Source organism: Pinus tabuliformis, chromosome 2_2 (assembly GCF_031772625.1).
Source record: "Pinus tabuliformis cultivar Carrire ecotype Pingquan chromosome 2_2, CPIR1, whole genome shotgun sequence".
In the NCBI taxonomy this organism is placed as follows: Eukaryota; Viridiplantae; Streptophyta; class Pinopsida; order Pinales; family Pinaceae; genus Pinus; species Pinus tabuliformis.
The window spans coordinates 1,294,721,077-1,294,731,583 of record NC_142300.1 but is presented as its reverse complement, the minus strand read 5'-3'; the positions used below and the strand labels follow the sequence as shown (position 1 = coordinate 1,294,731,583).

General features: G+C 36.9%; 1 pseudogene; it reads right to left on the bottom strand.

Moving 5' to 3' along the window:
* Positions 1 to 8,926: 8,926 nt before the first annotated feature.
* LOC149198247 (xyloglucan galactosyltransferase XLT2 pseudogene) lies at positions 8,927 to 9,479 on the bottom strand (annotated as a pseudogene).
* Positions 9,480 to 10,507: the final 1,028 nt, after the last annotated feature.

Genomic DNA, 10,507 nt, shown 5'->3' with positions numbered 1-10,507 from the left:
CAGTTTCCGTATATGCGCACATCTTCCGTATATGCCCAGTTTCCGTATATGCGCACATCTTCTGTATATGCACAGTTTCCGTATATGCACAATTTATGTATATGGAATTTGCGCATATACGATGTAGAAGCATAAACGAAGATGTGTACAAATTCCATATACAGAAATTTGGCATATACGGAAACTGTGCATTTACGGAAGATGTGCGCATATACGGAAACTGGGCATATACGGAAGACATTCTGCATCGTATATGCGTAAATTCCATATACATAAATTGCGCATATACGGAAACTGTGCATATATGGAAGATGTGCGCATATACGGAAACGGTGCACATCTTCCGTATATGCCCAGTTTCCGTATATGCGCAATTTCTGTATATGGAATTTGTACACATCTTCGTTTATGCTTCTACATCGTATATGCGCAAATTCCATATACATAAATTGCGCATATACGGAAACTGTGCATATACGGAAGATGTGCGCATATACGGAAACTGGGCATATACGGAAGACATGCGCATGTCTTCCGTATATGCCCAGTTTCCGTATATGCGCAATTTCTGTATATTGAATTTGCGCGTATACGATGCAGATACATGAACTTTCCTGCATGTGCATATCTTCCGTATATGCACGTCGTTCACGTATCTTCGTTTATGTTACAGAAACTGTGCGCATATACGGAAACTGGGCAAAAAGGAGTGGGCGGTGGGCCATTAAGACAGGAATTAAGAGCTAGATTCGGGATGATCTGCCGCCAAGAAGGTATTAATGACTCAGAAGTGGAGGGAATGGGTGAATTCAATTTCAAACGTTACTATAAAATCCCTTGGGGTAGCCTCGAGGCAACACTTGGTTATTTGAGATTTGAGCCAGTACCGAGCATTGATCACCAAGCTATCTTGCCACCCATGAGTACACAACCGAACGAATCCAGAGTAGAAACAATGATGGCTGCGAGGACTAGAGTGTGATTCAAGGAAGTAACCCCACAACCCCATGTGACCCAGGAGGAGCTTGGAGAGGCAGCAGTTGCACCAGAGGTTCCCAAGTCCCCACGCACAACGTGACCATAGAAAAACAAGCAGCCCATAGGGCTAGTCCGAGTGTCACCACGAAACCCATGATTTAGTCAATTGTCAATGACAGAGAAGGGCAAAGCTGTTGCCGTTGAAACAGAGGAGGAGGAGGGATGCCACTTTGAAACTGCCACAATAGTTCAAGCAGCAGCAGAAGCAGGTCTTAGGTGCCATTCAAACGGGTCTACATGAGGTGCAGATCCAGGCATCATAAGTGCATACCGGTGTAGGTCGTAGTAGTGCAGCATCAACCAGCTTGGTGCCTGGGACAGTTGAACTAGCATAAATGATTAATGCCTTGGACCCCCATTTATCACGCGGCCAGATGGAGCGCTGACCGCGGAATCAAAAGATGATCGAGCCACTGTCTGCAACCTCTAAAAGGTCAGGCTAAAATTGGCCACATTTCCAAGAGAAGCCCTTCACACCCTGCATGATGGTGTGATGGCAGAACTTCGAGCTTGGGAACAGCAAGCATTAAACGTCATCAGTGAGAAAAAGGTGAACAATGCCAAAATGTTTACCAAGAAGACTTCTGCCATCGAGCTCTTTAAGCCTATGATCACGAAGAATAAGCACACTACCAAGGTAGTGGCAGAGGAATGCAGGTCTGTCACCGAGATGGATATTCCTGAAGATGCGCTAGTGGACAAACCAATTCAGAAGCTCGCTATCAGAGTGCGCAAAGTGAGATCAGAGCTGGCCAATGTTCAGTTGGAACTAAACCTTAATATCACAGAACTTGCATTTAGGGACCAGCCCTCAACTATGCTAGAGGTAAAAGAGCAGCGCGAGGCCGCTGTCAGAGATTCAGTAGCCATTGTACATAGCATAGTGAAGGAGTGCACAGTGCTCTTCGAGCAGGCGCTTGAAGTGGTTACAAATTTGTAGGAGGATCCCACCTTGCAAAGGTTGTAAATGAAGGCCCAGGAGCTGCAGTAAAGATATGATGAAGTCAGAGTGACGACACGCACCGTCACCCTTACATAGAGGCTAGCAAAACTGTAGGAGGAAAAGGTGCTGAAGGAGTAGGTGGATGCAGCGCAACACAAAGAAAGCATCCTCAAGGCTACAATAGGGCCTTGGCTTGATGAAGCATATGCGCTCATAGCCACCACCGAAGGAAAATTGGTTAGTTTGCAGGGAACACATCAGAGGGTACAAGTAGATGGCGAAGGGCCAGTGACGGAGTAGCAGGAGTGTAATGTCCATATGATGTTGGAAGGCTATTGGATCACCTCAAGATGTTCCTTCACCTACTCTATTGACATCATTTGATGGTCATTCTCATAGGTTGCATGGGATTATTCAAGCCTTTCACATATGTGTTGGGGGAAAGGTGGTAAATATTGAGTTATAAATAGTCGATGCGAACCTAGATTACAACCTCCTTTTAGGTAGGAATTGGATTTATGAGATGGATGCTATTGTATCGTCGTTATTTTCGCATCCTTTGTTTTCCTCATGAAGGGAGAATTGTAAAGATTAATCAGATGGATTATTCTCCGGGTGACTCCCAAAATTATTCTCCGGTATTTATGGCCTCCATGATAGCTAGATCGAGTGCATTAATGATTGAATAATGGCAACACACCCTTCCTACCATCACCAAAGATATCATTCACTCATGAGATTTTTGGGTTGGATAAAAGTATATTGGCATTTAATGTTGAATCGAGATGTTAAATATTATCTCTATAAGTAGTTTCTTGTTCAATATTCCTTTAATATTGTTGAGAATGAAGAGGAAGATGTCAGTGTTGGAAGGGGAAACTCATGACAACACAAGCTAACAACCATGGTCCATGAGCATGATTGTCCTAGGAGAGGAGGGAGGGGCAGAGGTTGTAAACCTCCTCTTCCATGGCATACTCTAGGAGTAAAATGGTTTTATGAGGATTTTATGTAACACATTAGAAGATTGGAAGTGAAGGAGATAATAAATACTAGGGGTTGTCAATGGGCATTGAGTAACCTGATCGAATGACGCATGGGAGACTAGGAAGAGACTATGTGTGTGTTGGAAGTCCAAATCATGGATCTAGACTTTCATCTCGTCTAGGCTAGAGCAATTTTGCGTGTTCTAGCTAATACTCTAGGAATTCAACTGCCTCCACCACCCCTGCCTCTAGCACCCTCTAACTCCTCAGATGGCTCAAACTCTTCTTCTTTAAGTTCTCAGACTTGATTTCTCAAGGTGCAAAACCACCCAATCCTGAGAAGTTACGTCTAGTTTTCGAGATGGAGAATACCTTCTCAAAAGAAGGGCCATTGAGAAACAATGTGAAGGAATAGGCCACTAGTGGTAGGAAAATACTGAAAGACAAGTAGACAAAAGAGAAACTGCAATAGGATGTAGACACCAACTTCGAAATGATGCTTATCAAGTGGGAAATACCACCATGGTTGAAGGAAGGTCATGACGATCCCTTCAATTAACTCTTGGCATGGCCTTGACTACTACCATGAATCAAGAAAATCATTTTCAGTGTTTCTTACTCATTTGCATAGTAGTTGTGTTTTCTACATTTAAAAACTAGCTTCATGACATTTATGAAAGTCATCTAGTTTCCCATCTATGGGAAGATGGTCACCCCCAAGGCATGCACAATGTTAGTCCTAGATCAAATATGCAATTTTTTTTTGTTTTCATATGCTCAATTTAGACATTGTCCACTGAAAAAATCGATATCAATATATTTGTACTCTATGTAAATTCTTAATAATCTAATGAAATTTTACTTACAAAAATAATATGTGTGTGTGAACTATGTATATATTATATAAAACAATTAAAAGACAAACATTCTCCTGTTTAAAAAGATTTCAAATAGTTTCGTTATTCTATATTTCTTCACAATCTAAGTGCCCAAAGAGATTTTGAAGCAGTTGAATCCATTTATGCATTCAAAAATGCAATTTAAATAATGACAAGTTATAACACCCAGACAAGGATGATGTACCATAAGTGATCAACATAGAGTTGACATATGTGCCTTTTAAAAATAAAGGTAAATAAAAAACAATGTCAACTATATTTAAAAACAAAAATGAATATACATAATTGGTTAGTTTTAATGAAAATCATTATAAAACATCAATAATCCTAATTCCACTTAGTAAATGTGGTAAAAATATTTCACTCTCACTCTTAGCCATAAATAAAATATTTTGATGTTCATGTGAAGAAACATAGTTTCATATAAATTTTAAAAAGAAAAAAAGTAAATAAAAGTTAAAAATAAATTAATTAATTTATCTTATATTTTCCCTATTAAATGTGAGGAATATGTATAATTCTTATACCTCTTACAAATATAAAACTTGAATAAACTATTTTAATATGAATTTTAGTATATGTATGTGATATTTCAATATAAAATTTGAATAAACTATTTGAATATTCAAATTAGTTAATTTATTTTAATATTAATTTTACATATATGTATATAACCATAACAAAATATTCCAATACCCAAAGAAATAAAGTAATTGAATTTGTTGAAATTAAAATAATTCAATAACTTTTATATGTATTTAATATATTGATTAAAAAAAATATTTTAATGTAAATAATGTCATGTATTTTAAGTGGTTTCACTATTTTAGATTTTGGCCATTGATATTCTTTTAGTTGATTTTATTTAAAATCCTATCAAGAAATTTGATCCTCCGTGCTTACCACATCCATGGCTTATATATATATATATATATAGGCTTTATTGTCGTCCATGGCTAAGATACATACATACATACATATATATATATATATATATATATATATATATATATATGCTTCATCGTGGATGTTGCATTTACAAACTTTATATATACTTTCATTTTATATTTTGGTTTTGAAAGACATTGCATGTATATTGATATATTGATAATAAGAAACATAAACCACTTGAAAAAACTTGATATTTCCTTATATTTTGATGTTAAATTTCAAACAAAATGGATTTAATATTGTTTGAATTATTATAAAATGTATATTTTATATTAATCTAAAATAATTTTTTAAGCAATTAAAAATAATATGATTTTAATTACACTATATTTATATTTTTAATTAAAATATTCAAATAAGTTTTTTGTAAATTAGTTTAACATCTTTCCATCTACTTAAAAAATATGTTAAGATGTTAGATCATCTTCATAATAGCAGTAGCTATAAAAAGCTTCCCAAAAACCCTTTAAAAAAGGTTTCTAGGAATGTGGCTCTTGCCATCAAGTCCATTAGCTCAGTGAGTTCCCTGCACCATAAACTCATTGAGAGCAACCCTATCACTCCCAGGATCTATGGTCTCCCCAAAATTCACAAGGAAGGAGCTCCATTAAGGCCCATTGTCAACACCATTGGAGGTCCTACCTACCTTCTTGCTAAGTTCTTTGCGTTAAGGCTTAAGCCCTTAATTGGTCGTACGAAGTCCTTCGTAAAAGACTCTGCTTCCTTTATTAATGAACTCAAGGACATTAAGCTTGACCCTGGGGACATTCTTGTTAGTTTCGATGTTGTTTCCCTGTACACTTGCATCCCTATTAGTGAGGCCTTGGAGGTTATCAACCGCCTTACAGATCCTGACACGGCTCGCTTAGTTGAGATCTGCCTCACTTCCACATTTTTCTGTTTTGAAGGCGAGTTCTTTGAGCAAACCTGTGGGGTTGCAATGGGCTCACCCCTATCCCTAGTCGTTGCTAATCTGTTTATCAAAGATTTTGAGTCCAAGGCTCTTAACTCATCCCGTCTTCTGCCCAAGCTTTGGAAAAGGTATGTGGATGACACCAATGTTATCTAGTCTCATGGCCAAGAGGAATTAGATCTCTTCTTCGATCATCTCAACAGTCAATCCTCAGCCATTAAGTTCACTAAAGAGCAGGAAGTTGATGGATGCCTCCCTTTCCTTGATATTCTCATTTCTAAGAATAGCGATGGCTCCCTCTCCCACCAAGTTTTTCGAAAGAAAACGCATACGGAGCAGTATCTTCATGCCAGTTCCCACCATTTCCCAGCTCAGAAGATGGGGGTTCTCAACACCCTTGCTACCAGAGCCCTAAGGATCTCGGATAAAAAGAGCTTTGAGAAAGAAAAATCCCATCTCCTTGACGTCTTTGTTGAGAATGGATATAGTAGATACATGGGAACCGAAGGAACGTATTCCCGGTGTCCATCTTCTGTTTGTTCAAGGGACCACTGATAAGATTGCAAGGATTCTCAAAATGCATAGCATCCCTGTAACCTTTAGGCCCCTTAACACCATTCATATGTCCCTCAGATCAGCAAAGGATCCTATCGACCCTAAAGATATGAAAGGGGTATATATTATCCCTTGTTCCTGTGGGACCCCCTATATTGGTGAGACGGGCCGCTCCATCAATCAAAGGATTAGTGAACACGTAGCTGACCTTAAGCATAGGAGATCAAAGTCTTCGGCTTTAGCTGAGCATGCGGAAAAAACGAATCATCATGTTTGTATTGAAGATGCTAGTGTCATTGCTAGGGTTTCTCAATTCCATCATCGGAAATTTAGGGGAGCTCTGGAAATTGAAAAGAAGCCGAGCAATCTCAATAAAGAGGATGGTTGGAAAATCAATTGATGTTAGGTCCCTGCTCTCTCTTCCTAGTCGCTTCCTTCTTTTCCACCCCTCCTCCTCCCCTCCCCTTGTTTCTGGTCTCTTTTTTTTTAATTAATTATTAATTATTAGTATTATTTTTTAACCTAATATTTAGTTATTTAATATTATTAATAATAATTCATTTAAATTATTATTATTTATTTTTTATTTTATTTTATTTTTATTTATTTATTTATTATCTTAATCTTATTATTATTATTTTATTTTATTTGTTTTTCTACATATTTATTTTGTTTCTAGGATTTTATTGTATTTATTTGTTTATTTTTATTTTATTTATTTATTTATTATTATTATTATTTAATTTTAATTTTATTTAATTTATTTATTTATTTGATCCCATATTTCAACTAACTTCATATTAGATTATTTTATTTATTCATCCTTTTTCGAGGTTAGAATCCTATTCCTTTCTAACCGTTGGCCTAGCTAGCGGTTGGAGACTTTGCTCATGCTATTTAACATGCAAAGTTGGATCTGGTTCTTCAACTTGTCCTACGATGAACCACATTGGCTGGTTCAAAACACGTCGACAAATGATAGATAGATCTACGCGTCGACAAATGATAGATCTTGTGATTTATGCCGAAAAATCTCTCATAAACCAATATGGATCACAGAAGCCTCAATTCAACAATATTAATATGTAATTATAATTTTCTTTAGATAATTGAAATTTTGACTTTTTAATATAACACATAGAAAAATAATAATTTTTTTTTTTTTATAAATAACTAATAATTTTTTTTTTTTTTATAAATAGCTAATAAATCATAAATACAGATTTTGATATTATATTAAGCTACATTAAATTTATAATTTTAATTATTATAAATTTCTTTTACCTTTAAAAATAACTGACAGAAAACATTATATATGTAAAAATAATTAGTCTAAATATTATATTGGAAAAAAATTCAAACTAATAAAAGCAATATATAGAATATAAAAAATATAATATAATATAAACTAAACTAAAATTATAATATAATTAAAAATATTATATATGTAAAAATAATTAGTCTAAATATTATATTGGAAAAAAATTCAAACTAATAAAAGCAATATATAGAATATAAAAAATATAATATAATATAAACTAAAATTATAATATAATTAAAAATATATACTAATACTACAGTGACCTCGCACTTCCAAGGAGAGGCACTTTCACTTTATCTTTAAGGCTAGAAATATATATTAAAAAATAAATAAAACGTTAGAAATGCATTTTCATGTAGCCTGGTATGAATTAAGAGTGTTAATTACTGTGTAAATGGTCAACAAGTTGATTTACGCTCTTAGGCCATGACGAGATAGGCCTTAATTTTACTTAATTTGTTCCTCGGTGTTTCTCCGCATTTCTGGAACAATGCATCTATTATTTCTCTGAAATGGTGTTTAAGTAGACTCTCTGTCGCTACTCTCAATTGACTTGCATAACGTTTCCCTTAGGCTTCCCTTTTAAAAGCTGATCTTCTCATAGCATCCATCACCTGTCTTCACGGACGTGAAGACAGTCGTTAGATTGAATAATTTCAGTGTGTTTACAGTTAAGCAAATTTGGGGTTATTTTGGTTGGGCTGAAAATAACAAATTTTTTAATGGCCATATGTATGGGGCTGTATAAGTCTACCATTGCAGTTATTTAACTATGAGTATATAGCTTATGTGCATTTATATCTATGAACAAATTAATTATCTGTTATTAACCCTTAATTATCTAACAAAACTTACATGCCCTGAACCAATGAAAATCAGTGCACAAGATAGAATAAAAAATATACAATTGAAACATTCAATTTATTTCAATTTACAAAGGCAAATTCTCCAACAGCTTTGAGTGGATTCTCATGAAAATCAGTGCACAAGATAGAATAAAAAATATACAATTGAAACATTCAATTTATTTCAATTTACAAAGGCAAATTCTCCAACAGCTTTGAGTGGATTCTCAATTTACACAGTGCAGTTTTGATCTATAACACTTGATTTATCGGACATTCAATTTAGAAGACAAATTTCTCCAAACTGCTTTGAGTGGATAACACTTGATTTATCGGACATTCAATTTAGAAGACAAATTTCTCCAAACTGCTTTGAGTGGATTCTCATTTATACAACACTTTTCCATTAGTTTACATTTTGATAGTCCCCTGAATTTAATACTATTGTTGCTAAATCTGGATTCTATCATCATAACTGAATAATTCGATACCGAATTCTTTTTGGAAATCTAATTTGATGCTACCATAAAATAAATAAACAAATAAGGAGTCAACACATTTTACAGTGGATTCCAAAACCGGTTACTCATGGTTCTGCGAAGCACGCCTTCGGTTTCAGGATCGAAGGCATCCTTTGGAAAAATCTCACCATCATCTTTTTCTACAGAATTCATGTAAAGCAAATTGGGTATAATATTAATGATCTTTTCCTGCATTTTCCTAATTTTCTCCTCAGAATAACTGCTCAATACGTCCTCGATTTTGAAGGTGTTTCTGGAATTCACCAATCTCTTCTCTGCAATAATAACAGAGTAGGTTTCTGGGTCTGAAGGAAGATGCCATGTGTATTTCTCATACGCAGAATCCCTTATGAGAAATACGGGTATACACCCAGCTATCAACCCATGAAAATTTGATCGCCAGGTCAGGGTATTCTTGGGTGGTTGCAGGCAGAAATTGGCCTTCAGCAATTCCTGCATCAGGGCCTCCGACCTGTGACTGCACTGCATCTTAGTGCAATTCACCATCAGCCATTCGAAGAATCCATTCATTGCTCAATAACGGCACGCCGGATTGCCAGACCCCGGCGCGCGGAACCCACGAACGCAAATGAGAAATCCCGCCTCGCAGATGCCAGAGTCTCCGTCCATTCCTTCAATTCCTGCTGCGAATTCGGATGAAAAGAAGTCAAATACGGAATGGCCTGCTCTTTGTCGATCCAGGTTTGGCTCTCCCAACAACGTCGTGACATTGCCCATGGCCGAGAGCTCCAAGAGACTCGTTCCCCATTTAACTCCGCTCGCCATGGTAGGCTGCTCAGGTCCCAAGCGGTTCGCCCGGTCGCTATAAAATGATCCATTCCGCCCCTTTTGCTCCAGCTCCAGCTTCCATTATTCTCCAGCCAAGAAATCAGCTCTGCCCCATGACCCGAGGCCCGGTCCCGTTCGTTCCCGTAAAGATAACGCAGGGCATCCAGGCCGATGTAATAGGGTATATAAAAGGCATCTGAGACAAGGCACTGGTATTTTTTCGCGGTTAAATTCAAATTTGAATTCGAATTCAAATAGACTAGTGATATAAATAACATTAATATCGTCAGGTTGGTAAGTGTGCTCATCAATACACCAGAGGGAGGCCAAAGTGGCTGCGGGCAGGGTCGCCGTCGAGGGGCAGGAGCACGGCAGCCGGAGAGGGATGGATGCGCCGGATGGATGCCATGATGCATGGTGGAGGATGAAAGGTCGCCATGACGTCAACCACGCAGTCTGCCGCTGTCAGATGGGGTACCTCCATAGCATTAACTTTGCTATGGAGGTGGAAATAGGAAATGCCGTGGGATGGGAGGTCAGAAAGGGGGTTGCATGAGGGATGTGGTAGCCCTCGTGTGGAGGCCCAAAGGACGTTGTGTGGGGCTCCAAGCAAAAATCACCCATAGTTTTAGCAAGCAGATGACTTGGAATGTTCTGTAATGAAAAATGGACTCATCATACTAACCTATTTTTTTGGACTTTGGGCCAATGGCATGCTACAACATCTATGCTATTTGTATTTTATT